The sequence below is a fragment of the Ranitomeya imitator genome, chromosome 5 (genome assembly GCF_032444005.1).
Source record: "Ranitomeya imitator isolate aRanImi1 chromosome 5, aRanImi1.pri, whole genome shotgun sequence".
NCBI classification, from domain to species: domain Eukaryota; kingdom Metazoa; phylum Chordata; class Amphibia; order Anura; family Dendrobatidae; genus Ranitomeya; species Ranitomeya imitator.
The window spans coordinates 675,409,247-675,421,395 of NC_091286.1; positions in this window are offsets into that span (position 1 = coordinate 675,409,247).

Below are 12,149 nucleotides of genomic sequence, written 5' to 3' on the forward strand. Positions count from 1 at the left end.
CTCTTTGGGGTCTCGGCTACCCCCGGCAGCCGAGACCCCAAAGATTCTCCCGGTGCCGGCCGGCGGGCGCACTGCGCATGCGCCCGCCATTTTGAAGATGGCGGCGCCCACCGGGAGACACGAGGAGCATCGGGGGAGCTAGGTGAGTATTGGGGGGGCCACCTGGGACCCCTTTTCTCTGTCCTCCGATGTGCGATCACATCGGAGGACAGAGAAATTAAAAAGAGATCGCTTTTTTTTTTTTTTTTTTTTTTTTTTGCGATCGCCGGTAAACGGTTAATTACCGGCGATCGCAAATGCGGGGAGGGTTAAAAACCCCCCGAATCATGTTCTCTGGGGTCTCGGCTACCCTCGGCAGCCGAGACCCCGGAGAAAATCGGCCTCTGGGGGGCGCTATGGACTTTTTCCACAGCGCCGTTAATTAACGGCGCTGTGGTTTAAGTACCGTTAGCGGCCGCCGTTAAAAGGCGTATCGGCGGTCGCTAAGGGGTTAAGGATGGCAGTGCTGCCTGAGGCAAAGTGTTCTACTTGCCTCATGGTACCGATGCCCTGGGTAACACTGAGCAGTGTGTGTGCGCTGTACCCCAGACAGCGGAAGTGGGCCCTCTGTCTCGCCAAGACCCTGGCACTTGCCCGGGTGCGCCGGGTGCTGACGCTTGCCTTGCAGGTTGCACTGCTCGTGTGCTAGACTCTGAGCACCGAGCACAGTGGAAGTCAAGGAAGCAGTAGAGCATTGTTCCAGGAGACCTGTACTGGACGGGCGGGGTGCAGAGAGAGACAAAGATACTTCGGTCTGTTTAACAAGCTGGCAGCATGGAAGCGGAAATTCCCCTGCTGGGAGCACAGGGACTCCTCTGTCAGCCGGAGGCTTTATGAGCATTCTCTCTCATCTACATCAACAAATCTTACCTACACAGCCAGCCAGAGCAGCACAGAGGATGTCAGGAGAGCCAGCCACAGCAGCACAGAGGATGTCAGGAGAGCCAGCCACAGCAGCACAGAGGATGTCAGGTGAGCCAGCCAGAGCAGCACAGAGGATGTCAGGAGAGCCAGCCACAGCAGCACAGAGGATGTCAGGAGAGCCAGCCACAGCAGCACAGAGGATGTCAGTAGAGCCACAACAGCAGCACAGAGGATGTCAGGAGAGCCAGCCACAGCAGCACAGAGGATGTCAGGACAGCCAGCCACAGCAGCACAGAGGATATCAGGAGAGCCAGCCTCAGCAGCACAGAGGATGTCAGGAGAGCCAGCCACAGCAGCACAGAGGATATCAGGAGAGCCAGCCTCAGCAGCACAGAGGATGTCAGGAGAGCCAGCCACAGCAGCACAGAGGATGTCAGGTGAGCCAGCCACAGCAGCACAGAGAATGTCATGAGAGCCAGCCAGAGCAGCACAGAGGATGTCAGGAGAGCCAGCCACAGCAGCACAGAGGATGTCAGGAGAGCCAGCCACAGCAGCACAGAGAATGTCATGAGAGCCAGCCACAGCAGCACAGAGGATGTCATGAGAGCCAGCCACAGCAGCACAGAGGATGTCAGGAGAGCCAGCCACAGCAGCACAGAGGATGTCAGGAGAGCCAGCCACAGCAGCACAGAGGATGTCAGGAGAGCCAGCCACAGCAGCACAGAGGATGTCAGGAGAGCCAGCCACAGCAGCACAAAGGATGTCAGGAGAGCCAGCAACAGCAGCACACAGGATGTCAGGAGAGCCAGCCACAGCAGCACAGAGGATGTCAGGAGAGTCAGCCACAGCAGCACAGAGGATGTCAGGAGAGTCAGCCACAGCAGCACAGAGGATGTCAGGAGAGCCAGCCACAGCAGCACAGAGGATGTCAGGAGAGCCAGCCACAGCAGCACAGAGGATGTCAGGTGAGCCAGCCACAGCAGCACAAAGGATGTCAGGAGAGCCAGCCACAGCAGCACAGAGGATGTCAGGAGAGTCAGCCACAGCAGCACAGAGGATGTCAGGAGAGCCAGCCACAGCAGCACAGAGGATGTCAGGAGAGCCAGCAACAGCAGCACAAAGGATGTCAGGAGAGCCAGCCTCAGCAGCACAGAGGATATCAGGAGAGCCAGCCACAGCAGCACAAAGGATGTCAGGAGAGCCAGCTACAGCAGAGCAGAGGATGTCAGGAGAGCCAGCCACAGCAGCACAGAGGATGTCAGGAGAGCCAGCCACAGCAGCACAGAGGATGTCAGGAGAGCCAGCTACAGCAGAGCAGAGGATGTCAGGAGAGCCAGCCACAGCAGCACAGAGGATGTCAGGAGAGCCAGCCACAGCAGCACAGAGGATGTCAGGAGAGCCAGCTACAGCAGCACAGAGGATATCAGGAGAGCCAGCCACAGCAGCACAAAGGATGTCAGGAGAGCCAGCTACAGCAGCACAGAGGATATCAGGAGAGCCAGCCACAGCAGCACAGAGGATGTCAGGTGAGCCAGCCTCAGCAGCACAGAGGATGTCAGGAGAGCCAGCCACAGCAGCACAGAGGATGTCAGGAGAGCCAGCCACAGCAGCACAGAGGATGTCAGGAGAGCCAGCTACAGCAGCACAGAGGATATCAGGAGAGCCAGCAACAGCAGCACAAAGGATGTCAGGAGAGCCAGCTACAGCAGCACAGAGGATATCAGGAGAGCCAGCCACAGCAGCACAGAGGATGTCAGGAGAGCCAGCAACAGCAGCACAGAGGATGTCAGGAGAGCCAGCTACAGCAGCACAGAGGATATCAGGAGAGCCAGCCACAGCAGCACAAAGGATATCAGGAGAGCCAGCCACAGCAGCACAAAGGATATCAGGAGAGCCAGCCACAGCAGCACAGAGGATATCAGGAGAGCCAGCAACAGCAGCACAAAGGATGTCAGGAGAGCCAGCTACAGCAGCACAGAGGATGTCAGGAGAGCCAGCCACAGCAGCACAAAGGATGTCAGGAGAGCCAGCCACAGCAGCACAGAGGATGTCAGGAGAGCCAGCAACAGCAGCACAGAGGATGTCAGGAGAGCCAGCTACAGCAGCACAGAGGATGTCAGGAGAGCCAGCCACAGCAGCACAAAGGATATCAGGAGAGCCAGCCACAGCAGCACAGAGGATGTCAGGAGAGCCAGCAGCAGCAGCACAAAGGATGTCAGGAGAGCCAGCTACAGCAGCACAGAGGATGTCAGGAGAGCCAGCCACAGCAGCACAAAGGATGTCAGGAGAGCCAGCTACAGCAGAGCAGAGGATGTCAGGAGAGCCAGCCACAGCAGCACAGAGGATGTCAGGAGAGCCAGCCACAGCAGCACAAAGGATGTCAGGAGAGCCAGCCACAGCAGCACAGAGGATGTCAGGAGAGCCAGCCAGAGCAGCACAATGGATGTCAGGAGAGCCAGCTACAGCAGCACAGAGGATATCAGGAGAGCCAGCCACAGCAGCACAAAGGATGTCAGGAGAGCCAGCCACAGCAGCACAGAGGATGTCAGGAGAGCCAGCCACAGCAGCACAAAGGATGTCAGGAGAGCCAGCAACAGCAGCACAAAGGATGTCAGGAGAGCCAGCTACAGCAGCACAGAGGATGTCAGGAGAGCCAGCCACAGCAGCACAGAGGATGTCAGGAGAGCCAGCCACAGCAGCACAAAGGATGTCAGGAGAGCCAGCCACAGCAGCACAGAGGATGTCAGGAGAGCCAGCCACAGCAGCACAAAGGATGTCAGGAGAGCCAGCTACAGCAGCACAGAGGATATCAGGAGAGCCAGCCACAGCAGCACAGAGGATGTCAGGAGAGCCAGCCACAGCAGCACAAAGGATGTCAGGAGAGCCAGCTACAGCAGCACAGAGGATGTCAGGAGAGCCACAACAGCAGCACAGAGGATGTCAGGAGAGCCAGCAGCAGCAGCACAAAGGATGTCAGGAGAGCCAGCAGCAGCAGCACAAAGGATGTCAGGAGAGCCAGCTACAGCAGCACAGAGGATGTCAGGAGAGCCAGCCACAGCAGCACAAAGGATGTCAGGAGAGCCAGCTACAGCAGAGCAGAGGATGTCAGGAGAGCCAGCCACAGCAGCACAGAGGATGTCAGGAGAGCCAGCCACAGCAGCACAAAGGATGTCAGGAGAGCCAGCCACAGCAGCACAGAGGATGTCAGGAGAGCCAGCCAGAGCAGCACAATGGATGTCAGGAGAGCCAGCTACAGCAGCACAGAGGATATCAGGAGAGCCAGCCACAGCAGCACAAAGGATGTCAGGAGAGCCAGCAACAGCAGCACAAAGGATGTCAGGAGAGCCAGCAACAGCAGCACAAAGGATGTCAGGAGAGCCAGCAACAGCAGCACAAAGGATGTCAGGAGAGCCAGCTACAGCAGCACAGAGGATGTCAGGAGAGCCAGCCACAGCAGCACAGAGGATGTCAGGAGAGCCAGCCACAGCAGCACAAAGGATGTCAGGAGAGCCAGCCACAGCAGCACAGAGGATGTCAGGAGAGCCAGCCACAGCAGCACAGAGGATGTCAGGAGAGCCAGCCACAGCAGCACAGAGGATGTCAGGAGAGCCAGCCACAACAGCACAGAGGATGTCAGGAGAGCCAGCAACAACAGCACAAAGGATGTCAGGAGAGCCAGCCACAGCAGCACAGAGGATGTCAGGAGAGCCAGCAACAGCAGCACAGAGGATGTCAGGAGAGCCAGCCACAGCAGCACAAAGAGTGCAGGAGAGCCAGCCACAGCAGCACAGAGGATGTCAGGAGAGCCAGCCACAGCAGCACAGAGGATGTCAGGAGAGCCAGCCACAGCAGCACAGAGGATGTCAGGAGAGCCAGCCACAGCAGCTCAGAGGATTTCAGGAGAGCCAGCCACAGCAGCACAGAGGATGTCAGGAGAGCCAGCCACAGCAGCACAAAGAGTGCAGGAGAGCCAGCCACAGCAGCACAGAGGATGTCAGGAGAGCCAGCAACAGCAGCACGGAGGATGTCAGGAGAGCCAGCAACAGCAGCACAGAGGATGTCAGGAGAGCCAGCAACAGCAGCACAAAGAGTGCAGGAGAGCCAGCCACAGCAGCACAGAGGATGTCAGGAGAGCCAGCCACAGCAGCACAGAGGATGTCAGGAGACCAGCCACAGCAGCTCAGAGGATTTCAGGAGAGCCAGCCTCAGCAGCACAGAGGATGTCAGGAGAGCCAGCCACAGCACCACAAAGAGTGCAGGAGAGCCAGCCACAGCAGCACAGAGGATGTCAGGAGAGCCTGCAACAACAGCACAGAGGATGTCAGGAGAGCCAGCAACAGCAGCACAGAGGATGTCAGGAGAGCCAGCCACAGCATCTCAGAGGATGTCAGGAGAGCCAGCCACAGCAGCACAGAGGATGTCAGGAGAGCCAGCCACAGCATCTCAGAGGATTTCAGGAGAGCCAGCAACAGCAGCACAGAGGATGTCAGGAGAGCCAGCCACAGCAGCACAAAGAGTGCAGGAGAGCCAGCCACAGCAGCACAGAGGATGTCAGGAGAGCCTGCAACAACAGCACAGAGGATGTCAGGAGAGCCAGCCACAGCAGCACAGAGGATGTCAGGAGAGTCAGCCACAGCAGCACAAAGAGTGCAGGAGAGCCAGCCACAGCAGCACAGAGGATGTCAGGAGAGCCAGCCACAGCAGCACAAAGGATGCCAGGGGAGCCAGCCACAGCAGCACAGAGGATGTCAGGAGAGCCAGCCACAGCAGCACAGAGGATGTCAGGAGAGCCAGCCACAGCAGCACAAAGGATGTCAGGAGAGCCAGCCACAGCAGCACACAGGATGTCAGGAGAGCCAGCCACAGCAGCACAGAGGATGTCAGGAGAGCCAGCCACAGCAGCACAAAGGATGTCAGGAGAGCCAGCAACAGCAGCACAGAGGACGTCAGGAGAGCCAGCCACAGCAGCACAAAGGATGTCAGGAGAGCCAGCAACAGCAGCACAGAGGATGCCAGGGGAGCCAGCCACAGCAGCACAGAGGTTGTCAGGAGAGCCAGCCACAGCAGCACAGAGGATATCAGGAGAGCCAGCCACAGCAGCACAGAGGATGTCAGGAGAGCCAGCCACAGCAGCACAAAGGATGTCAGGAGAGCCAGCAACAGCAGCACAGAGGATGTCAGGAGAGCCAGCCACAGCAGCACAGAGGATGTCAGGAGAGCCAGCCACAGCAGCACAAAGGATGTCAGGAGAGCCAGCCACAGCAGCACAGAGGATGTCAGGAGAGACAGCCACAACAGCACAGAGGATGTCAGGAGAGCCAGCCACAGCAGCACAGAGGATGTCAGGAGAGCCAGCCACAGCAGCACAAAGGATGTCAGGAGAGCCAGCCACAGCAGCACAAAGGATGTCAGGAGAGCCAGCCACAGCAGCACAGAGGATGTCAGGAGAGCCAGCCACAGCAGCACAGAGGATGTCAGGAGAGCCAGCCACAGCAGCACAGAGGATGTCAGGAGAGCCAGCCACAGCAGCACAAAGGATGACAGGAGAGCCAGCCACAACAACACAGAGGATGTCAGGAGAGCCAGCCACAGCAGCACAAAGAGTGCAGGAGAGCCAGCCACAGCAGAGCAGAGGATGTCAGGAGAGCCAGCAACAGCAGCACGGAGGATGTCAGGAGAGCCAGCAACAGCAGCACAGAGGATGTCAGGAGAGCCAGCAACAGCAGCGCAGAGGATGTCAGGAGAGCCAGCAACAGCAGCACAAAGAGTGCAGGAGAGCCAGCCACAGCAGCACAGAGGATGTCAGGAGAGCCAGCCACAGCAGCACAGAGGATGTCAGGAGAGCCAGCAACAGCAGCACAAAGAGTGCAGGAGAGCCAGCCACAGCAGCACAGAGGATGTCAGGAGAGCCAGCAACAGCAGCACGGAGGATGTCAGGAGAGCCAGCAACAGCAGCACAGAGGATGTCAGGAGAGCCAGCAACAGCAGCGCAGAGGATGTCAGGAGAGCCAGCAACAGCAGCACAAAGGATGTCAGGAGAGCCAGCCACAGCAGCACAGAGGATGTCAGGAGAGCCAGCAACAGCAGCTCAGAGGATTTCAGGAGAGCCAGCCTCAGCAGCACAGAGGATGTCAGGAGAGCCAGCCACAGCAGCACAAAGAGTGCAGGAGAGCCAGCCACAGCAGCACAGAGGATGTCAGGAGAGCCTGCAACAACAGCACAGAGGATGTCAGGAGAGCCAGCCACAGCAGCACAGAGGATGTCAGGAGAGCCAGCCACAGCAGCACAAAGAGTGCAGGAGAGCCAGCCACAGCAGCACAGAGGATGTCAGGAGAGCCAGCCACAGCAGCACAGAGGATGTCAGGAGAGCCAGCCACAGAAGCACAAAGGATGTCAGGAGAGCCAGCCACAGCAGCACAGAGGATGTCAGGAGAGCCAGCCACAGCAGCTCAGAGGATTTCAGGAGAGCCAGCAACAGCAGCACAGAGGATGTCAGGAGAGCCAGCCACAGCAGCACAAAGAGTGCAGGAGAGCCAGCCACAGCAGCACAGAGGATGTCAGGAGAGCCTGCAACAACAGCACAGAGGATGTCAGGAGAGCCAGCCACAGCAGCACAGAGGATGTCAGGAGAGTCAGCCACAGCAGCACAAAGAGTGCAGGAGAGCCAGCCACAGCAGCACAGAGGATGTCAGGAGAGCCAGCCACAACAGTACAGAGGATGTCAGGAGAGCCAGCCACAGCAGCACAGAGGATGTCAGGAGAGCCAGCCACAGCAGCACAGAGGATATCAGGAGAGCCAGCCACAGCAGCACAAAGGATGCCAGGGGAGCCAGCCACAGCAGCACAGAGGATGTCAGGAGAGCCAGCCACAGCAGCACAGAGGATGTCAGGAGAGCCTGCCACTGCAGCACAAAGAGTGCAGGAGAGCCAGCCACAGCAGCACAGAGGATGTCAGGAGAGCCAGCCACAGCAGCACAGAGGATGTCAGGAGAGTCAGCCACAGCAGCACAGAGGATGTCAGGAGAGCCAGCCACAGAAGCACAAAGGATGTCAGGAGAGCCAGCCACAGCAGCACAGAGGATGTCAGGAGAGCCAGCCACAGCAGCACAGAGGATGTAAGGAGAGCCAGCCACAGCAGCACAGTTGATGTCAGGACAGCCAGCCTCAGCATCACAGAGGATGCCAGGAGAGCCAGCCACAGCAGCACAGAGGATGTCAGGAGAGCCAGCCACAGCAGCACAGAGGATGTCAGGAGAGTCAGCCACAGCAGCACAGAGGATGTCAGAACAGCCAGCAACAGCAGCACAGAGGATGTCAGGATAGCCAGCCTCAGCAGCACAGAGGATGTCAGGAGAGCCAGCCTCAGCAGCACAGAGGATGTCAGGAGAGCCAGCCACAGCAGCACAGAGGATGTCAGGAGAGCCAGCCACAGCAGCACAGAGGATGTGAGGAGAGCCAGCCACAGCAGCACAGAGGATGTCAGGAGAGTCAGCCACAGCAGCACAGAGGATGTCAGGAGAGCCAGCAACAGCAGCACAGAGGATGTCAGTAGAGCCACAACAGCAGCACAGAGGATGTCAGGAGAGCCAGCCTCAGCAGCACAGAGGATGTCAGGAGAGCCAGCCACAGCAGCACAGAGGATGCCAGGAGAGCCAGCCACAGCAGCACAGAGGATGTCAAGAGAGGTCCAACATCTAAAATAAATATATATAATTATATATATATATATATATATATATATATATATATATATATATATATATTTTCACCAGTTAAACTGAACCTGTCAGAAGATACATGCTGCGCAAATGTTATGCAGCATGTATTAGCTACACTTTGTGCAATCACAGCCAAGTATGTTTTACTCTGAAATGCTTTACACTGGCGCAGTCTTGTCAGCCACTGTCAGCGGGTGGAAAGAAGCCGACGGGGGCGCACCGATATGGCTAGTCAATGGCGCGGCTCGGTGATTAAAAGTAAGTTTCATTTCTGTCGCTCCAATCATACAGACCTGAGGAATCATATCTTTGGATACTTTTTACATCACAATGAATGCAGTAAAAACAAAGGCTAAAAAACATGGCATTTTTTTTTCACATGTGAAACCTTTATCCCTTTTTTAGTATGTTTTATGCTAAAATCATTGGTGCCATTCCTACAACTCATCCTGCAAAACGAAAAAGCCTTTATTTCAATGGAAAATTAAAATGTTGGAGGCTTTTCCTGGTCATATTTTTCTCTTTAGGAACTAAACTCTTCATTATCTCTGGTATTTCAGAACTAGACTTTACTGTGGCCTGTCTGCTGGTCCAAGCTCCATACGGTCTTTGGACGCCTAAGATAAAACCTACAAGTCTGCGCTTATCTCCTTATAGCACAAGTCTAAGGCGCCAAGATCAGGTCTGCATTTTTCAAAAGAGGAATTTCAATTCTAACCTACAGCTCATTGCTGTTTTCATTCTTTTTTCTGTTATAAGTCATAATAAATGTGTATTTTATTTTACATAGTCGTTGGGTCACAAAGATCGGCCCCTGTTTCCTCTGTGTGGTTTATACAGGATGTCGCTTATCGGGCTTCAGTCACCAGAAGGGTCTGACAGTAAAACGCTCATAGCAACCAATCAGAGCTCAACTTTCATTTTACCTCAGCATGTAAGTAATGACTGAGGACCGTCGCCTACTTCCTGTCAGTCGGAGGGCAGTCGTGTTGTCTGTGTAAGTTTCCAACATGGAGTATCGTGATATCGGAGGCTGAAGTACACGCAGAATCATTTAGGCTATGTGCACACGTTCAGGATTTCTTACAGAAATTTCCTGTGCAAAACCCGGACATTTTCAGCAAGAAATCCGCATGCGTTTTTACCGCGATTCTACTGTGTTTTTACAGCGTTTTTACCACGTTTCGGTGCGTTTTTTTTGCGGATTTTTCCGGAGGTTCCCAATGCAATAATATAGTGGGAAATCTGCAAAAAAATCAGCAAAATTAGGCTAGGGTCACATTGCGTTAGTGCAACCCGTTTAGCGCTAGCGGGTTGCGCTAACGCAATGTTTTTAATGTAGCCGCGTCCCGGGGTCGCGGTAACGTCCCCGCTCTCGCAGATCCCCGATCTGCGAGAGCGGGGAACGGACCGCGGGCGCGCCTCGGACGCTGCAAGCAGCGTCCGCGGCGCGCCAGGAAACACCGGCGCGTCGCTAGCGCGTGCCGAACATGGCACGCGCTAGTGCTGCACGTTCCCATTGCCGTGAATGGGCGCGCTAACAAACGCGTTGCACGGCGTTAATTTCGCCGTGCAACGCTGTCCGTTAGCGCGTTCCCATTTACGCAATGGGAACCAAGCCTTAACGAACATGCTGCGCTTTTTACCGCGATGCGTTTTTTTCACTGAAAAAAAAAACGCATCTTGTGCACAAAAATTGCGGAATGCATTCTAAATGATGGGATGCATAGTGTATGCGTTTATTTTGCGATTTTTTTTATAGCGAAAAAACGCGTAAAATCTGCAACGTGTGCACACAGCCTTAGGCCTCTTTCACACTTCTGTCTTTTATCTCCCGTCGAAATCTGTCGAGTTTTGAAAACACAGGATCCTGCAAATTTTTTCGCAGGATCCTTTTTTTCCCCATAGACTTGTATTAGCGACGGATTGTGACGGATGGCCATCCGTTTCATTCGTCGTGCACTGGATCCGTCGGAGAATAGCGGTCAGTCGGGAACAAAAAATGTTCAGAGGAACGTTTTTTGTTCACGTCGGAAAATCTCTCAACGACGGGTCCTGCGCTGCCCGTCGTCGGCTATAATGGAAGCCTATGGGCACAGGATCCGTCGCTGACTGTGAAACACTGGAATCCAGCAACGTATCACGTTTTTTCCTTCTGTGCCTGCCTGGAAGGAATTTCATTAGCGGAAAAATATTCTCTCTCTCCGTCTCCCAGGAACTCAGTCGACGCATCCGTCATAATACTGGATGCGTTACACACGTTTTCCTCGATTTTCACAACGTCCGTCGATGCGTCATTTCACTGCATTATGACGCACCGCCAACGACGGAAAAGTGAAAGAGGCTTTACAGAGACACAAAACTGTCCTGCTGCTATCCAGACTTTACTTTTCCAGTATGCTGCAGTAGAGATGAGTCAGTCAATTTGAAGCCAATTCAATTTCGGTCGGATTTGAGATGTTCAATTAAAAAGAATATTGTGGTAAATTGTTAGCTAGGAAAATCGACATAAATACTTTTATGCCGAAAAAGACAAAAGTGTTTGAAGAGTGATATCTGTGTTGGCTAAACCAAAAAATTATATTTGCAGTTTTGAGAGCACCGACCCATGTTCACCAGGCAGGTTTACAAATGAATTACCAAAGTAAGAGCACAACTGTCATGGATTTATCGCAACAGAGAAAAGCCAGAAGACCACAGTGTCTGATTGCTTCAACTCCTGTGCTGAAAAGAAGCACTTCACACTCTTTTATAAATGGTGTAAATTTCTTTTGGCAGAACAGGGGTTAATCGGCCACGTTTTGGAGCTCTGGGATTCAGAGCTCATTTAGCCACTACTATCCTCTTTATAAACTGGGTCCTGATTGAAACACATCACTTATTTACCTTCATTTGCGGTGAGGCGCCCTCTGCTGGTTGTCCTCATATGAACTCGAGCCTGGGAGCTTTCTAGGAAATTTCCTACACTCCAGGAAGAACCAGCAGAGGGCCGCGAATGAAGGTAAATATAGGTCATTGACCTACTTTACCTTCATTCCCCGGGGTTTTACAGCCAGGAGCACCGATGCATTAACAGAGCTCCTGGCTGCAAAATATTTTAAACCCTTCAGATGGATTTACATCGTAGGACCTTACAGATCTTCGGAAGGTATGTATATTGTTGGTTTATTATTTTTTCTTTGTTACAGAGCAAGGGTCTTCAGATGGATTGAGCGTAGAATAAATTATTACAACAACCTTTGTTTTTATTTCATTAAAATAATTTTTAATAATGTGTTTGTGTTTTTTTTAACCCTTTACTAGTATTGGATTAATAATGGATAGGTGTCATAATTGACGCCTTTCCATTATTAATTTGGCTTAATGTCACCTTACAATAGCAAGGTGGCATTAACCCTTCATTACCCCATATCCTACCGCTACACGGGAATGGGAAGAGAGTGGCCAAGTGGCAGAATAGGCGCATCTTCCAGATGTGCCTTTTCTGGGGTGGCTGGGGGCAGATGTTTTTAGCCGGGGGGGGCCAAT